General features: G+C 50.1%; 1 pseudogene; it reads left to right on the forward strand.

Moving 5' to 3' along the window:
- Positions 1-12506: 12506 nt before the first annotated feature.
- Positions 12507-13073, forward strand: LOC137216699 (ferritin heavy chain pseudogene; annotated as a pseudogene).
- The last annotated feature ends 212 nt before the right edge of the window (positions 13074-13285 follow it).

The raw sequence follows: 13285 nt of genomic DNA on the forward strand, positions 1-13285 counted from the left end.
ACAAGCCAACAGCTAATATAATAATAAAGGTGGAAAGGTTGAAAGCTTTCCTCTAAAATTAGAAATAAGACAAGAGTGTCCACTCTCACCACTTCTATTCAACATAGTACTGGATGGTTAAGCCAGAGCAATCAGGCAAGGAAAACAAATAAAATGCATCAGAATTTTAAAGGAAAAAGTAAAATTGTCTCTATTTGCAGAAGACATGATTTTATATCTAAAAAAATTCCTAAAGACTCCACCAAAAACTTACCATCTAATCAATAAATTCCATAAAGTTGTAGGATTCAAATTTAACATGCAAAAATCAGTAGCGTTTCTATACACTAACAAAGAATTATCTGAAAATGAAGCAAAGAAAACGATCCCACTTACAATAGCATCAAAAACAATAAATTACTTAGGAAAAAATACAGCCAAGCAGGCAAAAGATCTCTACACTGAAAACTATGAGACATTGATGAACAAAATCAAAGATGACATAAATAAAGGGAAAGAGACTCCTCATTCATAGATTGGAAGAATTAATGTTGTTAAAATTGCCACACTACACAAAGCCATCCATAGATTTAATGCAATCCATACCAAGAGTCCAATGGCATTTTTTACAGAAATAGAAGCAACAATCCTATAATTTAGATGGACCCAAAAAGGACCCTGAATAGTCAAAGCAATCCTGAAAAACAACCAACCGGGAGGCGTCACACTTCCTGAATTCAAGCTATGTTGTAAAGCTACTTTCTTCAAAATAGTACGGTGCTGGCATAAAAAGAGACACCTCAACCACTGAAACAGAATCAAGAACCCAGAAATAAACCCAAATGTATATGGTCAAGTCATATTTGACAAGGGAGGCAACAATACTCAGTGGAGAAAAGACGGTCTCGTCAATAACTGTGGCTGGGAAAAGTGCATCTTCACATGTAAAAGAATGAAATGAGACCCCTATCTTACACCACTCCCAAAAATTTACTGGAAATAGATTAAAGACTTTAATGTAAACCCAGAAACCATAAAACTACTGGAAGTAAACACAGGTAAAAAGCTCCTTAACATGGGTATTGGCAATGAATTTTTTGTACATGACATCTAAAGCGCAAGCAAACAAAATTTAAAAAATAAATAAGTGGGATTACATCAAACTAAAAAGCTGCTTAGCAACAGAAACGACCAACAAAATGAAAAGACAACCTATGGAATGGGAAAAAATTCTTGCAAACCAAATATCTGATATGGGGTTAATATCCAAAATATGTAAAGAACACATACAACTCAATAGCAAACAAACAATCCAACTAAAAAATGGGCAAGGGACTGGAATAGACATTTTTCCAAAGAAGATACATGAATGACCAACAGCTATGTGAAGAGATGTTCAACAGCACGGGCAATGCAAATCAAAACCACATGCGATATCACCTCACACCAGTTAGAATGGCTAGCATCAAAAAGACAAGAGATAACGAATGCCACCATGAACATGGAGAAAAAGGAACCCTTATGCACTGATGGCGAAATTACGAACTGGCACGGCCACTATGGAAAACAGTATGGAGATTCCTCAAAAAAATTAACAACCATATGATCCAGCAATTCCACTTCTGGGAATACATCAGAAGGAAGTGAAAACACTATGTTGAAGAGATACCTGTCCCTACCCCACGCCCCATGTTCAGAGCAGCATTATTTGCAATAGACAAGACATGGAAACAACCTAAATGTTATCCTTTCACCTGTAGACGGACAAAGACATGGGATACGTATATACAACGGAATATTACTCAGCCATAAAGAAGGAGGAAATCCTGCCATTTGTGACAACATGAATAGACCTTGAGGGCATTGTGCTAAGTGAAATCAGTCCGAGAAGGACAAATACTGTATCATCTTACCTGTATATGGAATCAAAGCAAAATAACTCACAGAAAAAGAGATTCGATTTGTGGTTACCAGAGGTGGGGCATGTGGGGAGAGGAAATTGGATGAAGACGGTCACAAAGTGAAAACTTCCAGCTTTAAGATAAATAAGTACTGGGGATGTAATATACAACATGATGAATATAATTAACACTGCTCTATAGTATACACGCCAAGTTGTTAAGAGTAAATCCTAAGCGTTCTCATCACGAGGAAAAACATGTTTTCTTCCTTGTATCTATATATGATGATTGATGCTAACTCATACTGGCAATCACTCCATGATCTATGTAAGTCAAACCATTCTGCTGTACATCTTAACCTTATCAGTGCTACATGTCAATTATATCTCAGTAAAACTGGAAGAAAAACCATATGGCAGACTTACGCATTTGAAGGACACTCTTGCTCCCTCAGCCATTTTTGTAACCAATCCCTGCCCTAGAGGATGTACAATAAGATTAGGGCATCTTTATGTAAATATAGTGTAAGCACCAGACAGTTGGGTTTTGTTTTGTGTTGTTTTGTTTCTGTAATGCAAGTGCCTGACCTTAAGCTTCGGATTGCCTAGGCACCCACTTCAAAGACAGCTATCTTGAATAAACACACTGCAGGCTACAGGACTAGAGGAAGAGCCAGGCAGCCCGGCCCCAGAAGTTTCCTTTGTTTCGGAGATCTCTGGTCCACTTAGATAACTCACCATTTGACCACTTGTTTTTCCCTTCCCGAGTTTTAATTCCCACCCTTCTGTTTTAAATTCGCCAACAAAGAGTGAACCTGTGAAACCCTAGGCACCCCATCCTAGACTCCAATAAAGACACAACCCCAGGCCCACTACCTTTCTGCCGCAACCTCGCTGAGTGGCCCCAGCTGTACCATGTATCCTTCAGGATTTGTGAGTAATAATCCTTGGTTTTCTTTTCTTTTCTTTCAAAGTTCCCTGATGGTTGTTGCCATCGTAAGAACCACCAGGGCGGGTCCAATCACACCACTGGCTCTGAAAGGGGAAATGTCTGTGAGGGCTCACCTCAGGCCCAGGTGAGTGCCCCTAGGCATTTCTAGCCAATAGATCACTACTGATAGGTTGAGACCAGCACAAAACAATTGGCCTTGTTGGCAGGATTGCATGATTGCCTTGCAGTTAATCAAGAGGAATACCCGTTAGCTGCGACTGACTTACTAGCTGACCAGCCCAGGGGGGGAACACCACCTGGGAACGGAACACCGCTTGCTGGAGGTCTGCCATGCTGCTACGTGCTTTTGCATATCGCCTCTGTCGTGCGATGCCTGCGGTACCCACGTCAAAATGTCACTGCTGCCATAATAATTCAATGATCTCCCCAGAGCAGCCGTGATCAAGGCCATACGGTCGAATGAGACAGTCAGACCACTAATTTAAAAGGCCTTCATTGACCATTCATGCACGTGAGGGTCCTCCGTGCCTCCTGCTGTGCAAAATTGGCATGATCCAATGGCTTTGTCATTTCCATCACCACAGTGACCCAAACGACTCCCTGAGTTTCCAACCCTGAATAGGCCCCATCTGACCCTAAGCCCAGAGAATTCCTTTTTACAAAGTGCCCCCCTAATCACAGGGCAGCGCTACTACATTTCGGGGGGACTCCTGAAACCATCCATCAGGCAACTGGAGGGCAGTGACATGGTTGCTAGACACAGAGGAGATTGCTGCCCAGATGCCCCAATACGTCACACTCAAGGCCCTCCGTCACCACCGCTCCAGGAAGGTCTCCCTCGAACAAATGTCCCTCAATGGGAAGGGTTCCCCACTCCCTTCCTAATAAACCTCTGATTTAATTTTGTCCCTTATGGGAATACACAGGCAAAACCTCTACTGGGAGTTAGGAAAACCTGGGGTTCCTGGCTACTTAACCTCTGGACAGCCACTCTCTAAACTCCAGGCCCCAAAACTCACATTCTCCCAGCTACAGCCCTCTTCTGCCGGCCATCTTCTAGCCCCAAGCCCGTCCCCGCTACCCCCTCTGCCCGCTTCCCTAACCTCCAGGACTGGCAGCCACTTAAGCTCCTACCCTAGGAAATCAGCCGCTCCCAGGGGCTTGTCCCACCACCTGGGGACAATTACCCCTGTACCACTCTGGTGGTCCATTAGGACAATAAAAATGCACAGTCCTTTTTGGCCCTACTAGACAAGGGGACCCAAGTCACTGCCATTCTAGGCAATCCCTCTGTATCCCCAAAAGGGAAGCCCTTCCACCTACAGGGCACTGCTGGTAAAACAATCAAAGCTTCACAAAGCTATTCGGATATCACTATTGGGACCCTTCACCTCAAATGGCTTCCTCTGGTGGTGGCCCCCCAGCTCGTTCTTTCCTATTATAGGCATGGAGGCACTGACACAACACCGTGCCACATGGAGTAAGCCCAAGTTCTTGGCCTTGCTGGTGGGACTCTCCAAATGGACGCCAGGGACTCTTCGTCCCCTGGTCAAGACGGTAAACCTTCCCCAGTAGGGACTTAAACAGGCCGCTGGAGGCCTACGCCTACGTCATCAAAGAGGTGCTTCAGACTGGAGTCACGAAGCCACCATCTCCCCGTTCAGTAGCCCCATTTGGCCAGTACTTAAGCCAGCCACCAACCAAAGGCACCTGACCGTTGGCCATCAAAACCTCAGTGGCTCAGGTTCCCCAGTAAGGCTCCAATCCCTAATAACATAGAACTGACTGAGGATGTCCAGTCGGCCCAAGGAGCGTCCTCTGTGTTCACTGACCTACTAACATCTTCTATTCTGTTCCCACCTTGGAGGAATCCCAGGCTCCGTTTGCCTTCACTTTTGAAGGGGGCAGGTTATACATTTACGTGCTTCCCAGTGGGATACTGAAACGGCCCTGCAACCATACATAACCTCTGCCACCAGGACTTAAGCACCTTACAGTTGGAAAGGTGCCGCTTTGGGCACTACGCTGATGACATTACGCTCAGGGGTTCCTCTGAGAAAGCAGTACGAGCAGATTCGCATCCCTTCGCACACCACCCGGACCTCAAGAGCCAAGGCCCGGCCTCATCTGTCTTGTTTCTGGGCATCATCTAGTCCTCTAAGGGCTGAGAAATTTCCCCAACGGCCAAACATCAATTACTCACCATTCAACCACCCACGACACTCAGACAAGCACAACACATATCAGGCTTTTTCCTGTTCTGGAGGCAACACATCCCTCATCCCGCCCTATCGTATACGCAATCGCACACAAGTCACCCACCTTCCACTGGGGCAAAGCCCGACAAGTGTGCTTTGCAAGGTGCCCAGCACGCAGTCCAGCAAGTCTTACCTTTAGTTCCCACTGGTTCCACATTCCATGTCAAGTGGCCTCCTGCAGTCTCGGGACCAAACAGGAGTCTACCTGGCTTCCTATGGGGTTGTGGACTAAGCACCTTCCCCAGCGGCAGGCCCGTAGACTCCCCCTGGGCACCAGCTTTCGGCAGCCTCTCGGGCTCTTTTAGGAACTGAGCCCCTAGCCAGCCTCCTCCCCCCCCCCGCCCGGTATCACTCTGAACACAAGTTCCTCAAGTGCCCTGAGTGAGAGACGCCTCTTAAGAGAAAAGCTCAGCACGGCCACTGATGCCTCCTTGGTAACAGGGAAATGGTACCTTCAGGGGAGGGCTAAACCTGATGTCAAAGGCCTTTCCAAATGACAGGAGGATGTGGTTTCCCCCATGCTCAGCCCCTTGCCGGAGAGCCTCGAGAGGTGACAGCCCCCATCCCCACCCCACCCCGCTTTCTCCTCCTGTGGCTACTTGGGGAGCCCCTTGGGACCACCTGTCTGAAATGGACAGGGAGTCAGTGCTCTTCACCGAGGGCAGTGCCATCGCTGCATGCCATGCAGCTCGCTGGAGGGCTGCGTCATCCACCCGGCCTCGGGCACCTTTCTAGTCGAGGAGGACACTCCTGGCTCAGCCCAACTGGCAGAACCTGTAGCTGTTCACCCAGCCCTTAAGGAGGCCACCAAAAGGGGCCTTTCACAGCCTCCCGGGCTGTTGCTAACAGCCTTGCAGTTGGGTCTGGCCAATGGCTACGGGACAATTTTCTCATACAAGGCAAGGCCATCTGGGGCTCCAAGATACGCAAGGAACTAGCAGAATCCCCCATCCCTATCATCAGTTCTCACGTTTCTGCTCATGCTAACCCTTCCACACCTGAGGCCATTTTAGGAATACTGCGGTCAGACCCCCTCACTCAGCCCTCCACTCTCTGCCCTGTAGATGCCTCAGGGTACCGACCCTTCTCCCCAGCTTGCGAAATGGACCCGCACAACCTCAGGTCATCGGGGAATTCGTGCCTTAACAACTCGTGTTCATGCGAGGGGACGCCCCCCTCTTCAGCGGCAGCCAAGGTGGTGATAGATGAGCGCGTTCTCTGCACCCAAACCGAACAACGGGGACCCACTCCCCCGGGGAGACCGACCATACTCCCGCTCTGCTGGGGCTTCCAGATAACCCATCACCATCACTGATACTTAACACGAGGCTTCCCTTGGTGAACTCCGCCCACAATTCCTCCTCAAAACAGGTAATCTCTTTCCTTACTACCTTCAATGCTGCTCCCTTCAGATGGCCAAACACTGCTGACTCTGACCAGGGCACCCACTGTACCTCTCAGGACATTCAACAGTGGGCTCTCCCACCCAACATTCTTCCAAACTTCCATCTAGGATCCCACCCCCAGGTGGCTGGCCTCATCAAGCATCTTAATGACCTCCTTAAAGAGACACCACTTAAATTATTTGCAAGCAAGTGGTTCTCGAAATGGATGCAACTCTTGCCGCAGGCCCTCATCTTGCTTAATTCTCACCCCCTGAGCCTTTATACCCCTCATACCAATGATTACACAATTATCACACACCCTCCAAAATGCCACCGCGGGTCGTTTCTGGCAGTTCTCAAGCTTTCACACTCTAGCACGAGGCCCTTTACGTTTTGACCTCTGACTCCACTTCCCTATGCTGCTATGATTTTCTTTTTCATCATCTGACCATCCGCTTCCCTCTGATATAGCCTGATCGAGGGCAGAGAGTCCTATGTGGTCCCGTCACCACTGAATGCCCCACAGGCCACAAGCCCACCAAGTCAGTGCGAGATCATCTCTTTGGAAATCCTGCCAACGGTGACGACTCTCCAAAAGCAGCCACCTCCACACCGGCCGCTCTCACCAAATACAGTGGCCACAAGAGCTGGCTGATGAAACTGAACGCCCCGGCTAATTTAGAGGAAGCAGAAGTCAGCGCCCCGGGACCAACCAGTGGCGCACTTTGGGTGTCTGAAAGAGGGAAAGGAACTCTGCTTGGTGGACGCAGGCCACATTTGGGGATGAGAACATGCCGAGCAAGCTACAAGTCGTGGCCTGGCCCCACGCCAGGCAAGGCGACCCAGTACTTTCCCCCACCAAGCAACCGCGCTCAGCCATTAAGCAATACACAGAGAGCTCATCCAGAAGGAACCTGACCCCAGCTCATTCGAACGTCAGCGTTCCATCTGCTGATGGCTATTCTTATTGCTTTGTACCGCCTGGGTGATAGGGTTACTGGTAGAGCCCTTGGGCCTAACCCTCACCCAGATAGAATGCTGTCAAAACACTGCTGCGGCCCACAGTAGCACCACAGGGTGGAAAAGCAGGGAATGTTGGCGAGCCCTGTTGGAAGGGCTCAGGCTAGTGTGCCACTGAGTCTGAGCGGCAAGGGGATCGCATCCCTTTATAGGCAACGGGCCCGCTGGAAGCAATGTCTAAATGACACTCGCCCAATTTCAACATCAAACACTGCTACAAGCTAACTGGCCCTATGATTGCTCGTACATAAAACCCACCTGGGTACAGGGACTGTGCTCCCAGGATTTGTCCACTGATTGCCCTCACGGCTTGAGCCCAGGAATGCCTAAGGAGCACCCATAAGATCTCCCGTAGCCTGGGATATAAATGTGCCCAGAATCTTTATGTGCTTGGATGAGCTCCTCCGGGAAGGAAAGGACAGCATCCCACTCTGTTGCTAAAGGTGCCCTTGATGACCCCAGAGAGCTCTTAACCATTTGTTCCACTAGCAGCAGGCACCAGACGTGCAGCTCGGTCCTCGGGGAAGCCTCTAAGTTATATCAGACTAGCCTATGCCCAGCCCATGATCAATACCCCAACTGCACAGCCACATGGGAGGATGCACCCCCCCCTGGGTGGCCACCACTCCAGAGGACCTCACCCCTGAGTGAGACAGACTTACTGCTGGAGAGGATACCATTCCAGACAATACCGCCCCAGCCCAAGAGCTCACCACTGGAGATGCCTATGCGTCCTATACCAGACATGACACCCCAGGGCCGTGGCACCAGCTGGAGACCTAGCTGCTCACCCAGATGGCCCGACTTCCCAGTTTATATTGCGGAACGCTGCCATGGAGACTAAGACTTTCCAGAAACAGTGGAGTAAACGCAGTGCCCCGATGGCATTGGGGGATGACCTACTATGATATGATTTTGCAGAACTTGCTAGGTCCTTGCTGGCTGACCCTACCCTATACCAAGAGGCTCGCCAGACTGTGAGTTTGTCCCCCGCCGACAGCAGGACAGCGCTGTATCATATTTCCCCACGGAAGCAGGCCACAATGTGCGCTCCAAACCAGACAGCTCCCCGCCTACAAGCGACTGAAGGGTGTTAACGTCCTCACCACTAACTCAGATGCTTCAGCATCACAGGGGGGATTCTACTGAAAGCAGCTGAGTTAGTTTTTTTTTTTATTGTAATGCAAGTGCCTGACCTGAAGCTTCGGATTGCCTAGGCACCCACATCAAAGACAGCTATCGTGAATAAACACACTGCCAGCTACAGGACTAGAGGAAGAGTCAGGCGGCCCCGCCCCAGAAGCTTCCTTTGTTTCGGAGATCTCTGGTCGACTGAGGGAACTGACCACCTGACCACTTGTTTTTCCCTTCTGGCATTGTAATTCCCGCTCATGTTTTAAATTCACCAATAAAGACTGAACCTGTGAACCCCTAGGCATCCCGTGCTAGACCCCAGTCAAAGAAGCCCAGGCCTGCACACGTACTCTTTCTACCCATGACCTCGCTGCGTGCCTCCACGCATGCCATGTGTCCTCCAGGACCTGTGAGTAATAAATCATGTTTTTTCTTCGAAGTTCTCTGATGGCTGTTACTGAAGTGTGTCTTGCAATCATAATAAGAACCGCAAGGTGGCGGGGGTGGGGGGTGGGGGGTGGGGGGGAGGGCGGGTCTAATCACAATACTGGCTCCCAAAGGGGAAATGTCTGTGAGGGCTGCCTCAAGCAGTATGGCCCAGGTGAGTGCCCCAGGCATTTCTGGACAATAGCATCACTACTGAGAGGCTGAGCCCACCCCCAAGACTTCTGTTGTTTACCTTCCTCCTGGAGGGGTTCTCCCTCACCCCTCCTTGGGTCAAATGGATCCTTTGATAGCAGTCAGTAACCACAGGACCACAGCTAGACTACAACTCTCCACAAGAGAGTCACAGTCTCTGGCCACACGTGACAGAGGAATCATTTGAACTCCTTCTGCATGAAGAAGTACAACTGAGGTACTGGATTTTTGAACAACACGTGCTCAATCATAAAGTAACGGTGAGGAATGCACGGAGGACCAGGGATGATCCCCATCGCTCTTTGCGCTCGTTTCTCCAAGAAATGGGTCTGAGTCCATTGCTGGCCACTAAGTGCAGAACATGGGTGGTTTTCGAACATATCAGCCCCACCCCTTCCCCCAGATTAAAAACTCAGGTGTGAAGATTTACCGTCCACATTTGAGAAGTGTGGTTTACTTACACCAAACAGGTACACAGAACCAGTAAGCAATTTGGGGGGATTTACGTGCATCAAACTGTGGAGAGAGGGAGACGGGTGGTGATCTTCACAAGACATCACCAAGTACAGTCTGGTTGGGAAGAAGCATACACACGTGTCAATGGTTATTTGGAGAATCGACCAAGGGACAGGAGTTTGGGAGAGAGGTGCTAAATAATTCTCTAGAAAACTGATTTTAGTCTACGTGGAAAGGCAGGCCAAGTCTCTGTTCTAACCCTAGGATGAAATATTGATTACCCCCATTGAAAGAGGATGAGAGATCACAAACTTCAGAGGAGATGTCACCTATCGATTAGACCAGCAGAATGTAAATCAAGAACAACCCCGCTGGAGGCGTTGGCCAGGAGGCACATGACAGGAGTGGTGCCCAAGTTCAACGCCCTCGTCCCGGCCACGGTCAGGGGCTTGGCGGCCTGCTGAGGAAAACTTCTGTTCCATCTCAAACTGTGGTCCTCCACAAATTTTCAAAAATTTACTTAAACTTCTTTCCTAGTAGAAGCTGAGCAAGAAGAGACTGTCCTGTATGGCCGCGTACGGGAAACCTGGCCTTGCTGAAGGTTAGGACTGTGCCGAGAAGGGGGGCAGGCGGGTAACTGAGCGGCTACAGAAGCAGAACAGCTGTTTGTCTGCACCTCTTTGTTCTCTCATTATGGAAACCTGGGAGAGGCCTCAAGAAACCACATGACAGCGTCCTGTGTATACCCCATTTTATTGACTGAGGTCACCAGGGGTGTAGCTGAGAGTCAGATCTGACTTTACTCCAGGTTCCACATCATCTTGCTCAAGAAGTTTATATCGCAGACTTCAGTTTCCTCGTGTGGGACATGATAAAAACAATCCTCCCTCACAGAATCGCGAGGATTAGTGAGAAGGCAGGGAATCACCGGGTCTGGTGAGGACTCATCAAATCTTTCCCTGGGAATGGCGCCCTGGTCCCCTTGGTTAGCCGGTGCTCACTGCGGCCAGGCTCCCGAACCCTGCCCTTCGTGGAGAGCGCTGCCCCAGGGCCTCCCGAGGCTGCGTTTGGGAGCTGAAGCCATTTTCCACCCCCACAGATGGCTCAAACTCGTTCTTCCAGGCCTTTCTGAGCCCACTGTTGTTGCTCCTTTCTCTCTCTCTACTCTTTTCCAAAGGCGAAGAACTGCTCAGGGAATGAGGTGCTCGGCGCCCGGCGTGCTGTGTGGTGGAGAGGACACAAACAGGTCTGGGACTCCCTCCAGCCTACAGCCCTCACACTCCAATCGGGAAGGCTAACTGGTACAATCCCTGGACCATCTCCCTAGCTCCGCTGCCAGCTCTGGACCAGTATCCTCCTCTTCGGGGGAGCTGCCCCACACAAACACATCCTCCGGTTATGTGGTTCCGGGGGCGCCCCCCGTTCCTACGTGACCCACATCTCCCTCACCACAGCTGACTGGTTCAGGGGTCAGCCAGTCCCATCCCTTACGCCTCCTGTTGTCGGCTTAAGGCCGGCCACCTGAGCACCTGCCTGGGTTTCTTCCCCAGCACTGAGGGAAACGGAAAAACTTACTCCTTGTGCTTCATGGGTCTTTGAGGGATTTTTCATTCCACTCTCCATGAGGGAAAAAGGGAGCAGGACTGATACATATTATTGATGAATTTAGCAAAAGAAAGAAGAGCAAGATGATTCGGCTCTATCTAGACTGTTTAACTTTTGCATCTGCATTTCCACCAAGAGGAAATGCTACAAGCTTACAATGGCTTATAACCCGTAGTCAGCCAGAACTTCCCTTGGGTAACTAGTCAGGGTAGGCTCACTGCTGTCACAAATATCCCAAGTCTTGCTGGCCTAAGACAGTACATTTTTATTTTTTGTTCTTACCAAGATCCAGTGCACAGTGGTGCTGCAGGCGATGGGGTGATAGTCTCCTTGTGTCATTCAAAGGCTCAGGAAGGGAACCCATATGACAACAGGTTTGAGATAACCGCAGACCCGCTCAGCAGAAGAGGAAGAAACAAAAGAGAACGACACGATCTATTACAGAAGAGATACACGGAAGTCTTCTAATGTCAGAAAATGCCAAGCTTTGGGCACTTGGGATGGTCCCTATCTTACCTACAAGCTCCACACCATGTACCCCAAATAGAAAAGACTCCCTAACTGACACACTGAGCCCCTCCATTCGCAGGAGAAGACTGTTAGTGAAATGGGCGTCCCAACTGTAGATCAGATCCATGCCAGTTACCTTGGCTGATCACATGACTCCTTTACTCCCAAATACGAATGGGCAAATGGTTGCCAGATACTTGAGGAAAGTGAAAGAGAAGATCATGATGAACAAACAGAACTATTTCTGGAGAAGAAAACAACTATAATACAGGAAACGGAAGAGAACATTACCAAAACTTACAAATTCATATTCTCAGAATTTTAAGGAAGACAATGGGTTTATAAAATGAGAACAGCGTGCTATAAGAGGGCGCAACTGGAGAACAAGAGAAAGCCCTTGGAAACCGAAATATTTTTGCAACGTTAAAAACGTAATAGATACCAGCTGCGTACGTCAAAGTCACCCTGCCTTACCCAGCCTGTGACGCAACGTGGGTGCAGCGTTTGTGACCCGCCAACACCACGCGACCTCTCCCGGTAACAGGACCAGGAGCCCACCGCCTGACTCCCAAAACGAACACCATTTCCGGTCCACCCCAGAGCGGCCGCCCTCTTCGCTCTGAGGCAGCTACCGCAGGCCCCGCGGCTTCGCCTTCACGCCCGCCACGATGCACTTGCTGTCCACCTTGCTGCCCGCGCCGCCCTCGCAGGTGCGCCAGAGCTACCACCCCGACTGCGAGGCCGCCGTCAACAGCCATTTCAACCTGGAGTTCCACGCCTCCTTAGTGTGCCTGGCCACGGCCGTTTACCTCGACCGCGACGACGTGGCCTTGAAGCACTTCACCCGGTTCTTCCTGCGCCGCTCCCGCGAGCACAGCATGCGGGCCCGGTGCCTGATTCGCCTGCAGACCCAGCGCGGGGGCCGCCTCGACTTCCAAGACATCAGGAGCCCAGTCAGTGTCAACTGGAAGAGCGGCCTCAAGGCCATGAAGTGCACCTTGTTCCTGGAAAAGTTCATGAACCACAGCCTGCTCCACCTGCACCAGCTGGCCATCGACAAGAGCGACCCCCACCTGCACCACTTCCTGGCAACTCACTACCCCAGCCAGCAGGTGGCGTTCATCAGGGAGCTGGAGGGTCATGTCACCAGCCTGAGCATGATGGGGGCCCCGGACGTCGACCTGGCAGGGTCCCTCTTTGACAAGCTCACCCTGGGCAACGGCGACAAGAACTGAGCGTGGACTGGACTTCCCCAGAGCCACGGGGTGACCAGAGCGCTGGTCACCGTGCCTGCCATGCAGACGGCAATACTGCCCTGGCAGAAGAAGTTCACTTAAGTTTTTTTCTTCCAGCTTTGCCACTTCTTCCAATAAACTTATTTGGTTCCTAAAGAAATAAAGGTCTCTCCTTGGTTCCTGTGTGCAAATCGCTCACTTTTTAAAACAGG

Source organism: Pseudorca crassidens, chromosome X (assembly GCF_039906515.1).
Source record: "Pseudorca crassidens isolate mPseCra1 chromosome X, mPseCra1.hap1, whole genome shotgun sequence".
Classification (NCBI taxonomy): domain Eukaryota; kingdom Metazoa; phylum Chordata; class Mammalia; order Artiodactyla; family Delphinidae; genus Pseudorca; species Pseudorca crassidens.